Source organism: Tiliqua scincoides, chromosome 1, assembly GCF_035046505.1.
Source record: "Tiliqua scincoides isolate rTilSci1 chromosome 1, rTilSci1.hap2, whole genome shotgun sequence".
Classification (NCBI taxonomy): domain Eukaryota; kingdom Metazoa; phylum Chordata; class Lepidosauria; order Squamata; family Scincidae; genus Tiliqua; species Tiliqua scincoides.
Window position 1 is genome coordinate 114,519,706 of NC_089821.1, and position 22,087 is coordinate 114,541,792.

Consider the following 22,087-nt stretch of genomic DNA (forward strand, 5'->3'; position numbering starts at 1 on the left):
GAATCAAAGGCTGGGGAGTTCAGGAGCTTACGCTGAGGGGTTTGGACCATTAGCCAGTGACCAACCTGGTTGACCTCTGACACTACCGCTGGGTGGAAGTGTACCACCACTGTAATTAATAGATTGCAAGATTTCCCCATTCCTAAAAAAGTTCATTATCTTTCTAAATCTGTGTCTGTACATGCCTTCAAATTGCCCTTTAATCGTTTTAACCTAAATGCTTCAATAGCAAAAACAGAAATAAGGACAATTTGAATGGCACATTCTGTCATGTGAGATGCTTTTTACAATGGCAATAACAATAAGAGAGCTTCAGTTAATTAAACCTAAAAACTTCTTTCTAAACCACAATAATTATTGCAGAAGAATGTCAGTCTTCCATTGTTCCTGCATTTTGCAGTATGCCTGCAACTGTTCTAATACCATTCGGATAGGGCCATCACTTGTGATGCTAAATAATATAGATATATTTTAAGTATAATCATGACACTCTGAGCTATAAAACACAAGATAGAACCTGGATCTTATTTTCTAATTGACTGGTGACCCAAGCCTATTAAGCTGGTGTGCTGGCCTTCAGTGTGGGAGAAAGGCAGGATACAAATTCTGCAAATAATAATAAAGTGCTTTACAACAATACTTCTAGCCAGCACACTGGCAGGACGGTCAGAGCCTTCCTGCACTCACTAGCACTTGCAGGGGTGACCAGCAGAGCAGGTAAGTCTGGTGCAGGGACGGAAGGGGTGATAGGCTTGGGAGGGGATGGGAACAGTGTGTGTCATTTCCTATCCATCTTCCTAGGTTGATTTGTTGACATGGATTAACTCAGATTTACACCAGTGATATGGTGAAGGTCTGCGTTGACCTATAGAGGCTGCTAGGCCTGGCGTCCATGCTTTCCCAGCCTCTTTGTTCTTCGGCAGCAGTGGAACCCACCCGCCCGCCCTTTAACCACAGTGAGAAGCCTAGCTGGTCGCCTTTTGGGGCCGGGCAGGAATTTTTTGGCTTTTCCCCTGATTGGCCACGGGGTGAAGCTTTTTTTGCCTACCCCTGACTGTCCCCTTAGGTTCTTGTGGGTCTTTCAGCCAGGTTGGCCGTGTCTGGCAGGGTAGTGCAGCAACTGGAGGAGAAATAGGGAACCGGTGTCTACCTTCAGGCAAGCAACGAGCTGGGTTAAGGCCAGTGCTGAGCCCCGAGACTACCCGGATCGGGGATAGCCTGGCTTGAACCCGGAATGGAATTGGGATGCTCACCTTCGTGGTTCCCCGGCTCAGGGTGGGCAGAACAATTCAGCTGGCTGGACCCCGTTTCCAGGGGTTGGCAATGAAGAACCTGGGGGAGCTTTGGGGGAGCTCAGGTTCTGAGTCAGGGTGGTTTGCCCAAAAGGAGGGCTCAGACAGGAGTTGTCTCCTCCTAGTTAGGTGCCCGCACTAAAGAGGGGTGGAGTATAGTCAGGACCCCTTGCATTGCACCAATCACTGCGCAGCCTTGTAATGGAATAAATCATGGCCCTGCTCCAACCAAGTCTTTTGTGTCATGCATGTTTGTGGGGGGATACTGTATTGGAAGATCTGGCAAGGAGGCAGATGTGGTATCAGCAGTGGCCCCTTTAAGGGTAAGGCCTGGGCATCCAGCAGAGTGTGCTGCACAGCTACAGCCACTTGAAGGCAATAGGGCCCTCAGGGATATGAGGGGCACCTGAGGCAGGAAGGGTGTGTGGGTAGCAGAAGGAGGAAAGCTTGAGGAAGGACAGACTGGATTAATGGACTGATGTGTGAATGGAGTTGGGAAGCTGCTGGATCAGAAACTACTGGAGACACTAAGACTGGTGTTTTGCTGCTGTGCCCAAGATCTGCTGAGGACCAAGGGGCCTGCTGTAGTGGTGGGAGGCTGCTGGCAGGAAGGAGGACCTCTGTAGGTTAAACAGGAGATCTACCCTGGTGGTGGGGTCCAGCAGTACTGCAGGGCAGAACCAGGGTCATTTTTTGAGAAAAGGGGAGCTAATTAGCTCAAAGTGAGCATAATTCTCCAGGCGGAGCTTGGACTGGGAATCTGGCAGAACAGATACCTGGGCAAAGAAAATTTCAGAAGGAAGCAGTGAAAAGGGAAGCAGAAGTGATTAATGCTTGCTTGTTCTCCTTTTATTCTGTAATGCAAGTAAGGGGAGAAATCCTGCATTCCTCACATAGAGAGCAGAGTGTATTCCCCCTTCATTCACTGCAAGAGAAGCTCAAGTCACTTCCAGTTATCCACACTTGAGCTGCTGGGCACATAAAACAATGCTGACAGCAGCAGCTTCAGCATGTAGAAAAGTATGTTCAATCAGACTTTAGTGGCTATAATTCAAGAGTATAATGCATGCCCTGTTTAGCGCTCCCCTTTTCCACACACCACTCAGACCTTCTGCTTCTGACAGAGAGCTTGATCAATACCATCCTCAACATGGGAAGTGAGACAAGTTTCCTGATACAAAAACGCATACATAACTAGTTTGTTTACAATCACATCCCAGAGCCATAAGTAAAATATATTACCCCACTCTTAGAAAACTGTAACCCACATCAAGCTACTAGTATATTTTTCAGTCACATTGCCTCCATAATTCAGAAGGCTGCAGCTGTGGGCAGGATTGCACGGAGACATTTGTCAGCAGCCTCAGTCCTAAGTATCAGGTTAACATATAAATAAACACAGGGGGAGGTTACATTTGTCCAGGCAGAGCATGAGCACAGTGTAGCACCAAGAGTGCCATTCAAATTTATTTATTTCCAGCTCTTGCCATTTGGTGCTCTCTTCATTTTTTTGTTCCCTGGCACCACTGGAAGGACCTTGAGGCTTCAGTGACCTTATGAGAGTGAGGGCAGATACAGCATTAGGTTAATTAACCAGTGGCAAAAAAAACTAGGGTTTTTTGTTGTTGTTGTTGTTGTTTGCATTGTCCAAATGCTTACTGAAAGTGATGTTTCCAACATGCTTTTCACAGCCAGCAGTCAAGTGGGAGACCATATGAGCAGAATTATCAGATGGCTTCCTGAAAAAACTGCTGCATTGTCTCTAGAGATTTTTACGGTAGTAAAGGAGGGAAGGTGAACAATCTCTGAACCAATGGCGAAGGGATGAACACTTGGTTCTCCTTGTCCCAATGTTTTAATTTAGCTTCTGAGTGTTGCCCTAGTCAGTGAACAGACTGCAGTTCTAAACAACACTTTTTATCAAATCTGGAAATATACCATCAAGAGGTGACCCAAGTTTATCAGGAAAGGAAAATGATGAAATTGGTGATAATCAAGACATGCAGTAGGGGACAATGCAGTAGGGGACAAGAGTGTGCCTCTTGGCCTTGATCTCCATAGAAGGCCAGGATATGTATTATGGTCCTTTGCAGAAAAGCCAATCTATGCTTGATGGTAGAGGTGGGGGCCAGCAGATGAAACGAGTCATCTTTCTCTTCCCTCAATATGTTGATTATCTCAACGTGTTGGTGAAAAAAAAGTCCACAAACCCTCACTCCACTGCAAAGCAATATACGTATATTTACACAAGCTACCGTGCACAGTTAGGTAGCTTTAGTCTGAATGGTATTATCTACATGTTTTTCAAAGACAGGAAATTTTTAAGGGCGCAATCCTAGAAATGACTTCAGCTGGCGCTGGCCCAGGAGGGTTGCAAACATGCTGTAAGGCACGTTTACGCCTCCTCGAGAGGAAGCTGGGCTGGCGCTCCGAGAAGCACTGGCCTGCGGAGGCTGACATAAGCCTCCATGCTGGCTTTCTCTCTGAGGCTTGCGTCGGCACGGCTGGTAAGCGAGGGGGTAAGCGAGGAGGAGGCGGGAGGGAGACATTCCTGGTTGGGGAGAATGTGGGTGGTGGGTGGCCCCGGGGGCGGGCAGGCAGGGAGCAGGAGGCGGAGCTGGGATCCAGCAGTTATGCTGGATCCCAACCCCTGTTCCCAGGGAGAACAAAGCAGCTTCAAGCCACTCTGCTCTCCTCAAACTTGTGCCAACTCAAGAGGTGGGGCACTCAAGAGGTGGCGCAAGTCCAAAGAGACCCATAGGGGCCAGCAGCCCTTACCCAAATGTTTCCCCTTACCTCTGGCTGAGCTGCTTATGGCCACAATCCTGTGCTGGATACAGCACAATCCTCTTGGCTTGCATGTTCCAGCGCAGGATAGGATTGTGCCCTAAGTCTACATCAAGTTATGCAAGTAGGAGTTATGCATACAAATAAAGAAAATGTTTTGACATAGTGATAGCCTCTTGTTCTGGTCCAGGGCCCCACATGCACTGTAGTTCATGAATGGCATCCCAGTATATCCAACTATTCTCATATCCTTCAGCAAAAATTCCTTTTTGTGGTTGCGCTTTAGTTCCAGTACAGACATGCTCCCTTAATTGCAGAGAGAGCTTTTTGCAAGAAGTGGAATGCTACCTACCATTTAAATCCAGCTAAACATATGGCCCAGTCCTAACTACGCTTTACAACACCAGAACAGAGGTTTCACTGTTCGGAATGGCCATGTGGCAGCACATGCAGCACACTGCTGGCAACCATTTTGGAACAGTGGCGGTGTTGGTGGCCACTGCCACATCCTGTAGGAACACAGATAAACATATGTAGGAGCATAGATAAATTGATGTGGTGGGAAGAATGAGACAGGGAAAGGAAGGAACAGGGGAGCATCTGGGTGGGGAGTGGTTGGCGGGAGGCAGCACAGGAGAGATGGTGGATACCGGCAGCACCAGCATGCGCCAAGAGCCTATCCCTGTTCCCTCTCCGCTTACCTCTCTCTTACTGTCATTGGTTCAGCACCAGCAAAATGGCTTAGGAGTCCCTTTTAGAGCAACTGAGGCTTGCCCTAGCATCAGGAAACAAAAGGTATCTCCATGGCTGCCCCCCTTAGGATGCAGCATGGTCTCCATTGACACAGCTTCATCAACATGGAGGGGGGGGGTGTTAGTTATGATTGGGTTGTTAGTTCTGAATCACATCCCAATCTTAAGCTGCCTGGCACCCAGAAGAGCAGTGGTGCCAAATGGCTACCACTGGATTCTATGGGCGCCGTGGGAGCTGCCGGAGTCTCCTTGGGGGAAGGGGAAATTTGTCTTCCTGTCCCCTGTCAAGGCCGCAGACCCCGCAGTGGGTCTCCTTCAGTTTGTGCTGGCTATTTTGTCAGCACAGACTGGAGGAGATCCATGCCAGGCTTCTCAGCCCAACATGAAGCATTGGATCCAGTGGAGCAGGGCTCTTCTGGTTCCACTCCCTCACACCCTGGTTCTTCCCCCCACCCTGCCCTCTCCCCACCATGGAACACCTCCCCCAGCCATGATGTGTATGCGCAACCTCCTGATTTTAGAAATGGGTTTTGTCAGAATGCCAGATGCAAGGGAGGGCACCAGGATGAGGTCTCTTGTTATCTGGTGTGCTCCCTGGGGCATTTGGTGGGCCGCTGTGAGATACAGGAAGCTGGACTAGATGGGCCTATGGCCTGATCCAGCGGGGCTGTTCTTATGTTCTTATGTACCCTGACAAACCTTACTGCTGCCTGGAACTCTTCCCTTGTTCTAGGTGAGTTTATCTGACACTGGGTTGGTGCCGGTGATCACTATATGGAATGTGCTGTAAACCTGCTTCAGGGCACGTTTACAACACTTAGTGCCAGTGGTACACTCATGCTGCTTACGCTAAAGAACTCAGGATTGGCCTCTAAGTCTAGTGGAAACCAACTGAGAGTGCAATCCTGAACACTTATTGGGCTGGCGCAAGTCTCTTGTGCTAGCCTAGGAGTGTCACAAACATGCTGTAAGGCATGTTTGTTTCTCTTTTGTTGAGGAGGCTGGCACACGTCCCTGTGCCATATCCCCGCCAGGCAGGATTGAGTTTGTACTGGCCTGGGGAAGTCAGCGTGGCAGTGGGGGATGGGGTGGGATCGTTTTGGGGTGGGGGAGGGCCGGTGGGCTGACAGGACCCAGGAGAGAGGTTAGGACCAGGCTCTAGCACTTAGGCCAGATCCTAACCCTACTCCCGAGCAGCCCAGCATTACACTGGCCTGCTTGGATTTGTGCCAGTGGCTGGGCATTACTCCAGGTTGTGCTCCCTCTACTTTCAAATCTGTGCTGGATACAGCACAGGTCAGCCGGCCTGTCTGCTCCAGCGCACATTAGGATTGGACAGCGCATAAGTTAGCTTTAATTAATTTAAGTCACAATGCCCTCAACAGGACTTAAATGTATTAGGGTCCTTGGATCCAAGAAATATCAATGAATTGTTACAGGCAGTGCTTTTTAACACACAAATAACATGTGCATACAGGGCAAAACCTTTTGAGTGCAAGGATCTAGTATATTGGCCAGTGGCAAGTCTATATAATTTGGTGGGGGAAGGAAAATTTGCTATTGGGTCAATTGAGCCTGAGACTAATCTCAGGCTTCCCACAAAAGAGTAAAACATAGGGAAAGCTTATACTTGCCCAACTATGCAACACTAAGCAGAATGATAGCTACCCTCTATTTCCTTTTATCTTCTTCAGTCTGATTTTTCATTAATGGGGTTGTTTCCACCTTGGCATGTCCCTTTGTGTTTTTATGAACGCAGTAAACTTTACTATAGTCACTGAGCCCATTTAATTAGTAATAACATTGCATCAAAGTGTCTCCCGTTTGTATGAAAGGGATGTGCATTATATCATCTTCAGGGGGTTTGAAGCTAAAAACGTTCACATTAATTTGTGCCTTTGATTTGCAGAGATCTGGTTGCTGTATAAACAGGGCTAACAACAAAAAACCAGTTATGATAGTCCTCATGTGGCACAAAGAGCAAACATTCAGAATATTGCACAGATTATTGTGGGGGAGGGGGGCATGCTTTCCTGCTCTGCTATTCCAGGTGATATTTTTTCCCCTGTCTTTGTGCTTCCCTTTCATCTAGTCTTGATGAAAGTGGAAGCTTATAATTATTTAAACAGCATAGTAATTACAGAGAGAAATGGTCATGCTTTTGGATGGTTTTTTGTACAACTTTCAAGTCTGCCTGTTCTACTCTACAATAGTCTGGAACAGCCTTTTAGTTCCAGTGAATTATTTTGTTTAGCACAGAAACAATGTAAGAAGAGCATTCAGATTCTGACATACTAGGATTGTATGTATTAATGGTGGGGTAACTTGGTTAAATGAATGTAGTTGTCAGGTACTATAACTATGGATGGGAAAGGCAGGAACTAATAATGACATTCACAAACTCCCCCCCCCCATGTTCTCTCTCCCCCCCTATGTTACTTTAAAAAAAACCCTTTAAGCAGTGGCAGACCTACCATTCATTTGATGGGGCAAATGCCCTGGGTGCAGAACTTCGCATGACCATGTGGAAACCTTTCTGAGGCTCCTGACTGAGTCAGAAACTGTGCTTCTGTTTTGCCGGGAGCAGAGTTTAAAGCATCAGGGGAGCTTCAGGAGGCTTTCCTGACGCGCCCTGGAGTCGATTGAGGCTCCGTGTGCTCCGGGGGAATGGATTTGCATGTGGGGGGCAGTGGCATCTGCGGCGGGCGCCATCACATACCTTTGCCCAGGGGCACGGGGCTGGGGCGGTCCACTACTGCCTCTAAGCCACAAAGATAAAAACCTCTAATCATGGGTATAAGAAATTGTTGAATGAGAAATCATTTATATTCTCAAACCCTTCCAAGACAAGTTTTTCATCAGGGGATGAAATTGTATAAATTTGCCCAGGTGTGCTCCCAAAATTAGTTGTACTCATCTACAGAACCTGCAGAACTCATTTGGATTTAGGCTGAACCCCTGAACCCCTGTTCTAATTCTAGTCTGATTTTACAGAATCCACTTAAGGCAGAAAACAGAAAAAAAGCTCAAACAAGAACCAACCCTGTCATCTTGAATACCAAAACCCACAGGATACACATGACATCAACATCTTGGTATTCTCCCCTAAACATCTGATTGCTTACTGGGAAATGATGGCATGTTTATTTGAGTGAAAACTTTGATCAATACTGCCTCACAACTGAGGCCTGACGAGTGTGTTTGATCACATCATGCATTCAGGTCTTTCCTTTTTTCCATACTAACTACACACTTCATTATCCTCCATGTTATGGCCACCCCTCCACTCAAGAAGAATTTCATGGGGGGAAAAAAAGAAACCTCTTACTCTTAATTACTTCACTCAGTATTTTTGTGTTAGTAAGCCTGTCAGACTGTTATGTTCAAAGTTCAGAAGACTCTCTGAAGGCCAATTTGGTTCTATGGATTATAAAATGTCAGGCCTGGAATCCCTTAGAGCAAAAGAAATGAAAATAATTTGCATGAGCAGTTACATTATTTTCATGGGTTCTGTCACAACTTATATTTCACAGAATTATATTTTGAAGAAGAGTGGTATTTGCACTAAGAAATTCTAACTGCAAAAATAACCGTTTCATGTCTTTTTCCTATCACTTTTTCTTTTCTTTTTGCTCTTTCACTACTCTTGTTTCACTTATGCTTTTGCTTATGTCACAATATTCCACTTTCCTAATACATCTCCTCTGTATTGTATTGCATGGTCCATATCGAGAAGTCTTTTCCACATTAATGGTTGGCAACCTTCAGTCTCGAAAGACTATGGTATAAGCCTACAGCACGTGGTATTTCCAGGAGGTCTCCCATCCAAGTACTAACCAGGACTGACCCTGCTTAGCTTCCAAGATCAGACAAGATCAGGCATGTGCAGGGTAACAGTTACACTAATTTTTTTTCATCCACTGCCAATGCCAGGTTACTGGGGACCCTGGAGCAATGCCTTGCACTGAATCCTCCATGATGCTCCCAACCCTGAAAGCACATTGGGCACTACCACTGTCACCAGTACAGAGGGGTTCAGGGATGACCCAGCCAGGTGAACTTTCTCATGGGCATGGGCTCTCAGCCAGTGCCCAGATCTGACACCACCCGTCTACACCATTTGTCTGGTAGCTACCTACTTCTTACCTACTTATTCAGAGTTGCTACTTACTCTATGGTAGCCTGTTGTGCCCAACTCCTACAATTATACTCGTACTAATCACTATAGAAATTGAGACTGTTTGCAAAATAATAACTAATGCTTCAATACGGTTGCTATTCAATTGTAGCAATGTATCCCTAATGAGTGGTAGCCCTCATTCAGATACCTATTGGGCATCAATAAGTACAGCGGAGAGTAGTAGAGAATGTTGTGGCACCTGGGAAACTAATGCCTCAGTTCAACGAGGAGGTTCATACACAAGCAGATTCCAATGTGCTTCTGGATGTGGATTGTCTCCTCCCCACTTGCATCATTATGTTCACCCAGGTCCCTTTGAAATCACTGACTTTATGACGCAAACTGGGTTGCACATCTTCATCTGGGGTCACTACTTGTCTCATTCAACAAGCTGTCATGATACAAGCAAGGGCCATCCTGAAATTCTCCTCATTTACCAATATTCCATTTGAAAGTAGAGAAAATGGAGGACATTTTAGTAATAGGGAGGGTGAGAGCATATCTTACAGGTATGGGTGGCAGTAGATGGCCGAATCCCAAAGGATCTCCTCTATGGAGAACTCATGCAAGGAAAGCGCCCTACAGGTAGACCACAGCTGCAATACAAGGACATATGCAAGAGGGATCTGAAGGCCTTAGGAGTGGACCTCAACAAGTGGGAAACCCTGGCCTCTGAGTGGCCCGCTTGGAGGCAGGCTGTGCAGCATGGCCTTTCCCAGTTTGAAGAGACACTTGGCCAACAGTCTGAGGCAAAGAGGCAAAGAAGGAAGGCCCATAGCCAGGGAGACAGACCAGGGACAGACTGTACTTGTTCCCAGTATGGAAGGGATTGTCACTCCCGAATTGGCCTTTTCAGCCACACTAGACGCTGTTCCAGAACCACCATCCAGAGCGCGATACCAGTCTTTCGAGACTGAAGGTTGCCAACATGTGTGTAGCTGCATACTGCCTGGCAACTATTATCTTACCCCTCCCTTTGAGTGCTGTTACATCACTGTGAACCACTGGGTTTTTTTTTTTGGGGGGGGGGGGTGGTGTTCCAGGTTCTGGCAGCTATTAGGAGCAAGGCTATGGGAAATGTGATTGCCTCATTAAGCACAACTTTATTGTGTTTTGACCACCGTCATATATGTGGGCCATTGTTAAGTGAATGGTAGTTAAGCAGCGCACGGCTGTAATTAAGTACTGAGTAGAATGCCTGCAGTTGATGGCTTTCAAATTCACCCAAACATCAGGGCCAAACTGAGAATCTGTGACACCTGGTGTGGTGCTTACCTGCTTTAGCTTGAGGTTCTGGAAGTTCAGGGGTGACATAATAATGTAATTACATCTCCCCAGACCTTCTGGGCTTTGCATTGCTTGAAGTGCAATAAGCCCACCTCCAGACGGCATCTGTTCAATGATCTTTGGATCTCTTCAAGCCCAGTCGCTTCATGTTCTTGCTGGTTAGTGTCAAAAACATAATTGCCAGCAAGAACACGAGGGCCTGGAGAAGGCACTGAACAGAGGCTTGGACAGTGTGGTGTCTACCCCTCCTGCAGACACCCAGTGTGCCCCACTTGTGACACCACTGCCAAACAGTCATACATTCTGTCAAGAAGTACAGGATTTAGGGCAAATCCTGTAACTAGAGAAATAATTTAATACAGCCTCATATATCCTTATCTGAAAGTTTGTCTGTGATTGGCCCTATGAGCCCAATTTCAAATTTTACTTTAATTGCCAGGAGTAGGATGTTCAAGGCATAAACCAGCTCTTACAGAGATTGGAGATCAAAATGTCAGTTGTTTCGGCAATTACATGCCAAGGCAACCAAGATGGTTTATATTTAGCAATGGCTTTTATGACAGGCCAGAGCTATTATAGCTGAATGTTCTCAAATACCATGGGATTTTGGAGAGGGAAGACAGTGACTGAGAATTTTTTAGTGCTTTCTGTGGAGTTAAATATTTTGCATATAAGGATATGTTTTTTGGGGGGGGGGGGACAGTGAGAAGGAGAAATCATTACTTCATGGAACAGACAGATGGGAAGAAGAGTGGGTGGATTTTTAAAGTTCAGCAAACCTGAAATGTAGTTGCCTTCAGTATATATTGACAGAAGCTATGTGTAAACCCAGCAAAAGGACAGTGAGTTGCTCAGAGGCATACGGAGGGGATATTAGCAAACGAAATGGCATGAAAGAGAACAAAAGAAACATTTGCGCTAAATATCAGGAATGTTGAAATCTGCTTAAACCTGAAACAAAAAAAATCCTCCTTTGGAAATGGTGACAGCTGTGTTTAAAATGGATTAGATTGTGCTGTCCGAGCCTAGATTGCCACAATTGAGCCATTGTTGCGTTGGATAACCTCAGAGTATTTTGTATTTCTTACTTTGGCTGACTAAGCAGATACGGAACAATGGTCTGAGATTTCAAACATGCTAGAATGGGAGCAGCGACCAGGGCAGCCATGTACACTAATGAGCTGTCACATTTGGGAATAAAAACGAATGATTTTGCTAACTGGCAGTCAAGAACGGTCAAACCAGACATGGAAGCAGAAGCTGCTATAAGCCAAGGCTAGGGAACTTCCTTTATCATCAACAGGCAGCCCAGTCCTAAGCTCCCTGTCACCAAAATGGCTACTGCTGCATCCAGTGGGGGCATAGAGGCCGCTGGAGATCTCCCTGGCGGAAGGGAACTTTCATTCCCTTTCTCTGAGGAAAGCCCTCAGTGGTGCTACTTCAGCCTGCGCCAGCTATTTTGCCAGCGCAGACTCAAGAAGCCCCATGTTGGACTTTGCAGCCCAACACAGGGCATAGGATCCGGTGGGGGAGACCTCCACCAGTCCTGCCCCTTCCTGTGCCCGTTCCTCCCCCCCATCCCACCCTATCAATATTGATATTTGCTTATCAGTACTATATATGTAAAACGCAGGAATTATTTTTTCCAACAGCCAAAGAGATCCTGACGTGAAAATCCCATATGGTCAAAATTGAATGCTGTACAAAAAACGCTTAGAATCACACAATGAGAGGTACACAGAAATGGAGAGCAACTGAGGGTACAGCAGATTCATTCCCCCATCTCATGCTCACTCTGAGGCGCATACTCAGTAAGTAGAATGGCAGGCAGAATCATCCGCACTATTGAAACGGTTGTTTTTCTCTTTTTTGTGAGCACGTATCCTTGAATTAATGAAGGTTAAATTAGTTTCTTATTATTATTAAATTAATAATTATTAAGAATATTTATATACTGCTTTTCAACAGAGTAGTTCACACAGTGGTTTACTTACAGTGGAATCCTGAGCTGCACATGGGCTGGCGCAAGGAACTGGAGAGTTGCAAATGTGCCTTACGCAAACGTGCCTCCTCAGGAGTTGGCAAGGCCAGCATGCAGAGGTGCGCTGGCCTGCGGAGGCTGACACAAGCCTCCATGCTGATGGAGGCAGTGGGCCTGGGCCGACGCAAGGCTCTGAGGTGGGCGGGGAGGAGGTGGGGAGGAGGCAGGTTGGGAGGCATTCCGGGGCGGAGGGAGGGTAGGCAGTGGGTGGCCCCGGGGGTGGGCGGGTGGGGAGCGGGAGGTGGGGCTGGGATCCAGCAGTTTTGCTGAATCCCAACCTCCATTCCCAGGGACTTCGGAGCAACTTGAAGCCACTCTGCTCTTCTCAGATTTGAGCCATCTCAGGAGGTGGCGCAAGTCCCATAGGGGCCAGGGTGCCTTACCCAGGGGTAAGGGAAAAAGTTTCCTCTTGCCTCTGGCTGAGCTGATTCTGGCCCCTGTTCTGTGCTGGATACAGCGCAAGCCTCTTGGCTTGCCTGTTCTAGTGCAGGATAGGATCACACTCATAGTAAAATAAATCATGATGTTTCCTGTCCCCAAAGTGCTCACATTCTTAAAAAAGAAAAAGAAAAAAAGAAAGAAATACAGAAGAGATACCAGCAACAGCCATTGGAAAAAAATACCATGCTAGGGTGAAGTGGGAGAGTTGCTCTCCCTCTGCTAAATATAAGAGGATACCACTTGAAAGGTACTTCTTTGTCCAGTTAGCAGGGGCGACGATGCAACTCTACTGTACTGTTTTTCAGCCAAAAAACTCTCTCTCTCATACAGCTCTGCTCAGATTCAAACCAGTGACTGAGCATCTACAGCTGAAATTATCAACTCTTTTCAGAATGGAACATTTCCCTGTTATTGAAAGGAGGGGGTTTATGAAAATCACGCTAATGTTTTCTCTTTTCAAAAAATGACAGTTTAAATTCAGTCATGGCCAGGATTTCCAGATAACCTTAGTTCTGAGTGATTTCTAACACTGTTACAGAAGACATGTCACCATGGTGGAGGGGAGACTGACTTTTCTTGTCTCATCATTTCACTGTTGCTGTGAGACACTGAACTCAAAGGGATCATTTTCTCCTAATTGTGCCTAATGAGCCGGACAGAAAAAGTCACTACTCCCACTTTCTCTCATGTATCAGAAACCTGGACCAGGAAAAAAGAAAAGATAACATATACAGCAGCCCCAGTTGCTTCTCCGCGGAGACCAGAAAATCACACTATTTCTTTACTGAGAGTTTTTTTGCTTAGTGATGGTTACCCTGTGGTAACAGCACGCACAAGTAATTCAAATGAAATCTTCCTTGAGGACTATAATCAGCTGAGTCAGCTGGCCCCTTATAGACAATGAATTGTAGAAAGGAAGCATAGGCGTTATCTTAATAGGTATCCTAAATATGCTTAATGGACAGTCCCTGCTAATTAGCCAGTTGGTTAAGCACATTAAACAATATATCTACATATATCCCTATGTGAATTGGGGTGCAATCCTATCCAACTTTCCAGTGCTGATGTAGCTGTGCCAATGGGTCGTTAGTTGCATCCTACGATTGGGGGGGGGGTCAGTCACAGAGGCCTCCTCAAGGTGAGAAAATGTTTGTTTCCATAATTCAGAACTGCATTGTGGCTACATCAGTGCTGGAAAATGGATTAGGACTATTCAATTATTCCTTATTCCTAGAGTTGCCACTCACTGAGAGTACTGTTAAGACCATTTATTGTACTTCCATAAACTATTTTTTTTAAAATGAAACTGGTAAAATCTTGCTGAAAATGTGTCATGGCTATTTTTAAAGGTTCAAATACAGACAACAAACCAGGGCCAACAGGGAAAAATTGCTTCCCTAAAATGCACCTCAAGCGTCACCCAAGAAAATAAAATGTAAAAATTTCTTTTTACTCTTTTTTTTTTTTAACCAAGGATAAATGAAGTGTGGATTTTTTTTTAAAATACTAGTAAATCTAAAGAAACCCTAATGAACCCAAAGGAAAAGGGGGATGAACAGGCACAAGAGCCACCCCAATGGGCTCCCCATACCCAAAAACAGTACAAGGAGTAGCCACTGGGAGATCAAGCAACCCAAAGCTGTTCAAGAATGGAATGTGATTGCAATTAAGGATCCTCACAAGCACGCCCAACTGAGTCAATGTGCATATGCCCAGGTCAGGCAGCCAAAGCATACTGAGGCAAAGAACCAAAACAAACTGGCTAACAGCCAGAAAACTCCACCCCCAAACAGAGCATCCAACAGGGTGCCAGGTAAGATGCATCCACCTACACAAAATGGCAGTGGTGAGAAGGTGCTATTCTGGACCTGCTCTTAAGAGGCAGGATTTACTCCTGAGAATATTATGGGTTTTAATATTGTTGTATAGGCAGAGAGAAATGGAATGACTTAATAGCTATATTTCCTATATAGCTATTCCTTAATAGCTATATTTTAGCTATTGTAAATTAGAAATATCTGTAAATATCTGTAACTCACTTCTGCTTAGTTGGTTAGGACGCAATCCTAACCAACTTTCCAGTGGAGGTGCAATTGCAATGCAGCCTTGAGGATAGGGAAACAAATGTTCTCTTACCTGTAGGAGGCCTCCATGATTCCCCTCTCACTGCGGGATGCAGTGCATGCCCCATTGACACGTAACATGTAAAATTGGATAGGATTTGGGCCTTAGTGTTTAGCGTCTTGTTTGCTTTACCGCTGAACTGCAACAAACAGTGATGTGAATATCAAAACCATGTAACAAAATGAGTTACAGGAAAACGTATTGTATTTATACAAAGCTACTCAACAGCTACGCTCTCCAGTTTTGATTCTTATGAATGTTAGCATGTAATTATTACATTAAAAAATAATGATTCTATCTCATGGGGGCTCTCTAATTGGCAGGCAGATTGTGTTGTTTGAAAACAATAAAACGCACAAGAGTAAAATTATTTCATTCCTGTTTGTGCCTTTTCTTTGAGGTCAGGCAACTGGTAGTGCTCTGAACCACCAAGGTTCAGAGCACATAGGTCATTTTTTCAAAATGGTCCTTGGGAATTCAGTATGTGGCTGCAAAGTCAATGCAAATCTAATTGAAACCGATTCAGTTCTCATCTGGAGTTACAGAGGGAGATTCTGTGATTAAAGTTTATGTTTTCATTGGGCATTTTGTTTTTCCTGTGGAATAAAATGTACAAACTTTCTAAACTTAGATCAAAGAGAGATGTGTCAATGCTGTAAGAACCTTGAACACCTCAACTCAGCTTCTTCCAGAGTGAGAGGAATCTATAATTTTGCTTAAACGTATAGCTGGTAGCATTGCCAAAATTATATTCCCCAAACCATCCAATTTCTAGTGGATGACTGTGCATTGATCCAATAACCTACAAAAGCGATATAAAATTGCAAGCCAGAGGAGCATGGTGAGGTGAAAAACTGCAAATTCCATCCAGATGTCTATCTTCTCAGGGTTTGCAAACCTACCACCCCTCACCAAGCCAGGAAAGATGAGAAGTGAAAGGTTGCATATTTCAGTCTCTACATCTGCCCAGCACAGCTTGAATCCTTTTTAATTCGAGGAGGCAGGATAGAACTGACAATTTCTCCCTGCATCACTGAACTTTGTTGTTCCTGAATCTCCAACCATCTTCCTTTTCTGATTCATTTTTTTTTTCCAAATTATTTACCCCAAATGTGCCTCCATGTAGATCATTTTGCAAGAGATTGGGAAGTGTTTAGGAAAGATTCCTAAGAGTACAACCCGGGGGTTTATGATATAAAATACTGTGCCTCTCTTTCCCCGTTTCAAACATATTTATTCTCAGGTTTCGTGTTCTGATACTCATAACGTAGATAGTCCTCAGCTTCAAACATTACTGATTGATGATGTTTCAAAACATCAGGTGGCAAAATCTGGCTATGGTGTGCTTTCTAGTACAGGAAGAGCTGCTACTTCCCAAAGGCAGATGCTTCTTTTATGGCTTCATCACATAATTCCTGCCATATAGACTGCAGAGCTCACACCTGCCCCATTATGATCACAGCTCTCTCCCTATCAGTTTAGGCAGTCAGGACACCAGGATGGAGTTGAGTTGCCACTGTGGACTGCACTGTGCAGCTCTGCACCTATAGAGCATCTTTCCCTTTTCAAAACCATTGCTTTGACATACAGGACAACTGTACGGAATTTCTGGCACTGAAATAGCTTCTGCCAAAGCTGAGACTCTTATTGGAGAGTTTCCATTCATAGTAACCAATGATTTACTATTTTTCTCTACCACATGTGATAGGAGCCTGGGGAAAGGCCATAAGTCAGTGGGATGGTGCATGCTGTTTGCCTGCAGAAGGTCCCAGGTTCAGTCCTCAGCACCTCCAGATCGAGCAGAGAAAAATTCCTGTCCAAAAAGCTGGAGAGCCATACCAGCCAGACTCTGTTGGCAATCTTGACCAAGATCAGGGGTCTCCCAACTTTTCAATTCAAGGACCACATAGTATATTTTACAGATTTTGCGGGCCCCCCCCCCAAAAAAAAATCAGTTTAATGAATGAATGAATGAATGAAATTTAAATGAATGAGGGCCCAATCCTATCCAATTTTCCACTGCTGGTGCTACTGTAACAATGGGGCATGCACCACATCCTGTGGTGCGGAGGCAGTCACAGAGGCCTCCTGAAGGTATGGGACCATTTATTCTCTTACCTCAGAGTTGCTTTGAGGTTGCACCGGTGCTGGAAAGTTGGATAGGATTGGACCCTAAATAAGTTTTGCTTGGATCTTTTTTGTAATCAGCATGATATGATTTCAGGGGAGGGAATGTAACAAAGAGAAATAACATATAATGAGTAAAAATGTAAAATATTGTCAAAGTTGTAAAAGATAGGAGTAAAAATTAGAAAATGCTCCGGGGGAAAAAAGTTGCTGCAGGCAGGATAAAAACTTGTGAAGGGCTGGATGTGGCCCTTCGGCCATAGTTTGGAGACCCCTGACTTAGATGGACTAATGGTCTGATGCAGTAGAAGGCATTCCTATGAATATCCTTTCCATAGCAAAACTTCCTGAGTTGAGGAGGTGAGTGAGAAATGTCAGAAGATGTGTGTCTGTGTGCTCGGATTTCAGAACAATCCTGGATTTCTTGCCATACCTCATATTGCCTTTTTTCTTTCTGTCTCTTCTGAATGGTTTCCTTCAACAATTTCAGCACTGGATGACATAGTATCATTTTACCAAAATGATAAATGACTGTGTCACCGACAAAATTATGCAGTTGCCTATCAAGAAGCTTGAAATGTGCAAAGAGTGGCAGTACAACATCAAGGGAGGGCTCTGTCAGACCCACACACGGAAGCAAACAGAAGCGAACACAGATGTTGGCAGCACATCAGAAGATAATGTCTTCTGGTTTGGTTTGCATATCCTTTGTGGGCTGCTTGAGTTGTTAAAAAAAAACCCTATCAGTTTTTGTACATTTATTATTATAAATTAGAATATAAATATAATAATTATATATATATAAAATAATTTTTTCTTTTGCATCTTTTTAGATTGTGAGCCCTTTTGGGACAGGGAGCCATTTAGTTATTTGATTTTTCTCTGTAAACCGCTTTGTGAACTTTTAGTTGAAAAACGGTATATAAATACTGTTAATAATAATAATAATAATAATAATAATAATAATAATAATAATAATATATTATTATTATTATTATTATTATTATTATTATTATTATTATTATTATTATTATTATACATTAGGTTGTATCCCACCATATTGCTGAAAAGACCCAAAGCCACTTACAACAAAATAAAACGATGCAATATAAATTAAAACTACAAAAGAACTAAAAACAACAACAGTACAGCACTAAATTGGCAGATAATTATAAAGCAGAGCTGATCCTAAAAGCAGCAGATAATTCATCATTAAGGGGTTGTTGAAAGGAGGAAAAAAATCTTTGTCAAAACATCCCTGACGAAATATAAGGAAGGAGTCCTGAACAGGGCAAAAGGGTTAGACCACTTTCCACTCTAGACCATGTTTCTGCTTCCCATTCCCCCTCTCTCCCCCCACGGTTGCCTTTCAGCAAAAACAGGGATAATTTCAAACAAAGTTTCTACAAATCACATTTAATTTGACCCTTATTGGACTCACTTTACAGCCCAATCCTGTTCAGGTTTGTGCAGAAGTGTGCACAAGTGTTGATGACACAATGGACAGCGCTCTGTTGGCAGCCATTTTCTGGGCACAGTCGCAAGAGGTGGTAGCCAGCTCCACCAATGAACCCCACTGTGCCCATCAAACAACATAAGGCAGCAGTGGGAATGGGCAGGAGTGAGTGAAATTGGGCGAGGGGTGGAACGGAAGCAGGGAGACTGCAGGAGGGGTGGATCTGGTGGCGACCCTATCTCTCTCTTCCAAGCCTCCTTGCCCCGTTCTTCTCCTTGGATTTGCTCCAGCTACAGAGTGGGCATAGGTCCGAGGAGACCCATTATTGAGCAGGAGGCTTATGGAAGGGTGAGGGGAAATAATTTCCCTTTCCCCTCTGAAGCCTCTTGATCCTCCCCACATCAGCAGGGGGAGGATAGGATCAGTCTCTCAGTTATTCAAAATAAGGCAGCAACTTTCACCTGATCTCAGCAGTGAAGGAGTTAAATGGCAAAGACCCACTTCAACAAGGCCAGATCAGCTCTCGGGAGCACTTTATAATTCGTTTCTAGGACAGTATTCATTTCAGTTGATATTTTGTGAGTCAAATTATAAAGTTCATGGATTTAGTGTCTTTCTACCAGAATGTGTCACAAAAGCTTATTGCAGGCACCTGTCAATAAAATGAGGCTATGATTACCTCCATTTGTTACATTGTTCAGCTTACTGCTTTTTTTTTTTTAATACAACCATTTCACATTCTGAAATGAAGCTGAAAATTATGCATATATATCTCTCACACCACAAAATGGAGTACTCAAATCTCAGATGAAGGGAACCTCCCAAGGATACAACTATTAGAAGTGCCTGAACGCACCATTGATCCCCTACTGCACACACATACACCCAAAATGAAGTATGAACTATTTAGTATTTGAAATCGATGGAGCTGAAATATAATCATACCTTAACATAAATGGAGCTAGGGAGCTAGCCTGCTTCAACTTTTCTGGGTTGCCTCTGCATGACATATAAATCTAACCATTGTTTAGAGAACGGTACTCTCCTTTTCTGTCATGTGCTGAGTCAGGTGAGATGTTCCAAATAATAACAGTAAGAATGGAAAGAGAAGGTCCTGGGGCAGTAAATTTTATCCTGTTGGTTACCTTCCTAGGAAGTGACTTAATTGGTGGGTTGTTCAAAGAAACCTCATTACCTCAGGGGAAAATTAAAAAAAAAGAAAAAAGGACAGGCCATGTCAGATGCAAAGGAGGGCACCAGGATGCAGGTGTCTTGTTATCAGGTGTGCTCCCCGGGGCATTTGGTGGGCCGCTGTGAGATACAGGAAGCTGGGCTAGATGGGCCTATGGCCTGATCCAGCGGGGCTGTTCTTATGGACTATTGCCAAATATCTGAACTTTGGAAAGGAGACAAACATTACAACAGGGCTCTCCAAATTATGGTCCGCAGGCTGGATGCAGTGTTTGGCGATAGCCTTCCTCCTTGTAAGCATGCTTATGGTTCTACCACACTGCTGCTGTTCCTGGCACCAGATCTTGATACAAGGACACTTGGGGCAGTTGTGTCTGCCTGGTGTTAAATATCTGGTGTTATATATCCTAAGCCTCTTATCCCAGCTCTAACCCTAACCCTACCTTTGCATTTTAAAAATAAAAAGTATATCTAATATGAGGCACTTTTTAGGTGGGAGCTCTTATTTAGCAGGGGGAGAGTAACTGGCCCTCCTCACCCCAGCACTGTCTTTTCTAGTGGCTGTCTGCTGGTGTCCTTTTGCATCCTTTTAGATTGTGAGCCCTTTTGGGACAGGGAGCCATTAGTTGTTTGTTTGATTTTCTCTGTAAACCGCTTTGTGAACTTTCCGTTGAAAAGTGGTATATAAATACTGTTAATAATAACATGAATATACATATATTGAGACGCAGATGTCTGGGACATGGAAAGAACTGACACAAATGTCCAATACTGGACGCATTTGAAAATGACATGGTTGTCTAGGATGCAATGACTCCATCACTGATACAGATAACCATTTCATTTGGGCAGCTTATGGAACTTATGAGTTCCATAGTCTGTTAAATAACATAACCTTAGCCACTAGAGCAGGGGTGTCCAAAGTTTTTGGCAGGAGGGCCACATCATCTCTCTGACACTGTGTCAGGGGCTGGGTAGAAAATAATTAATTTACATTTAAAAATTTGAATAAATTTACATAAGTTTACATAAATGAATATATTAAAGATGAACTTACATGAATGAATGAAGGTCTTGCCTATAAAAGCCTTTCCTTTGCTGCTGCTACTGCATAACAGTAGCTGGCCTTTACTTTGCTGCTGCTACTGCATAACAGACATGAAAAAGCAAGCAGTGAAGGGAGCCCTCATCCCACAGCTCACGCGAGAGGTCAAGCAGTCGCCCTCATGCTGAGAGCAGTTGTGTCAGGCCAGTGCGGGCTCCAGCAAGTCTCCGGAGGGCCAGAGGCTCATTGGAGACTGGGGGCTCCCTGAGGGCCACATTGGGAGTCCTCGAGGGCTGCAAGTGGCCCCAGGGCCGGGGTTTGGGTATCCCTGCACTAGAGTGAGGAGGAACTTGGAGACCATAACTTTTGACTTTAGTTTTCAATCAACCACTCCTTCAGGTGGGACACATTCTATGCAGCACTGTCTTAGTACCTCTGAGCATTTGAATAATGCCTTCTTCCTTTAAAGTAAATGTGCCTTGAACTGGACCCAAAGCCTGTGGCTATGCCTTTCTTGTGTCATCAGATTCCCAGGAGTGAAGCAAGCAACTTAAAAAGGTTGTGATCCCAAACTAAGTGATCCCAAGCCAGCTCAAACTAGAAAAATGATTGTCCTAGCTGATTTGGACAGCTTACAGTGATCTGAATGAGTATGACATGCAACTCATGTCTCTGCAGAACAGAAAACAGATTCCAAATCTTGTTTCGGTGCTTGACACTTAAGACCAGGTTCTGGCAATAAAGGTGAGCCCTCTGTTCTTTCTACCTGCCTCATCCTGCTAGTAGAAACTATAACTGAAGAAGCCATGCCTGAGATCAAGGATTTTGATATCAAAGGCTTTTAGGTGGATCCCAAAGTGAGGAAACTCCTTAAAACACTTTTGGAAAAACTGTGCTACATCATCTGCCTGGTGTAAGTTTTGTCACTCTTTTGACAATAAAACGCATTTATAATTAATGTACTTCCACCCTACTTTTTCTGTGCTGTGATTTTTTCATTCCTACGTCTCTGTTTTTTATAAAGCCACTTCACTCTCATTTTTCTTACAGAAGTGTCATCAAGTAACTTTACATCTGCCTTTGCTCCCACTCCTTACTTTACTCACATCTTCTTTGGCTGCTCCCAACATTTAGATTTCAATCTCCAGTTGTTGTTCGCAAACCAATCATTAGATTGATAGTTACTATGACTAAGTGGTTAGGCAATTTAGCCTAAGCTGCAGTTTTCCACAAGCTTAATTATAACAGCATACTCCTTTGACCTCATGGTACAGTGGACCCCACTTTACAATGGTAATTTGATCTGGAGACACCACTGTATTGTTAAAATGCTGAATAGTGAACCCAATAACTTTTATTATCTT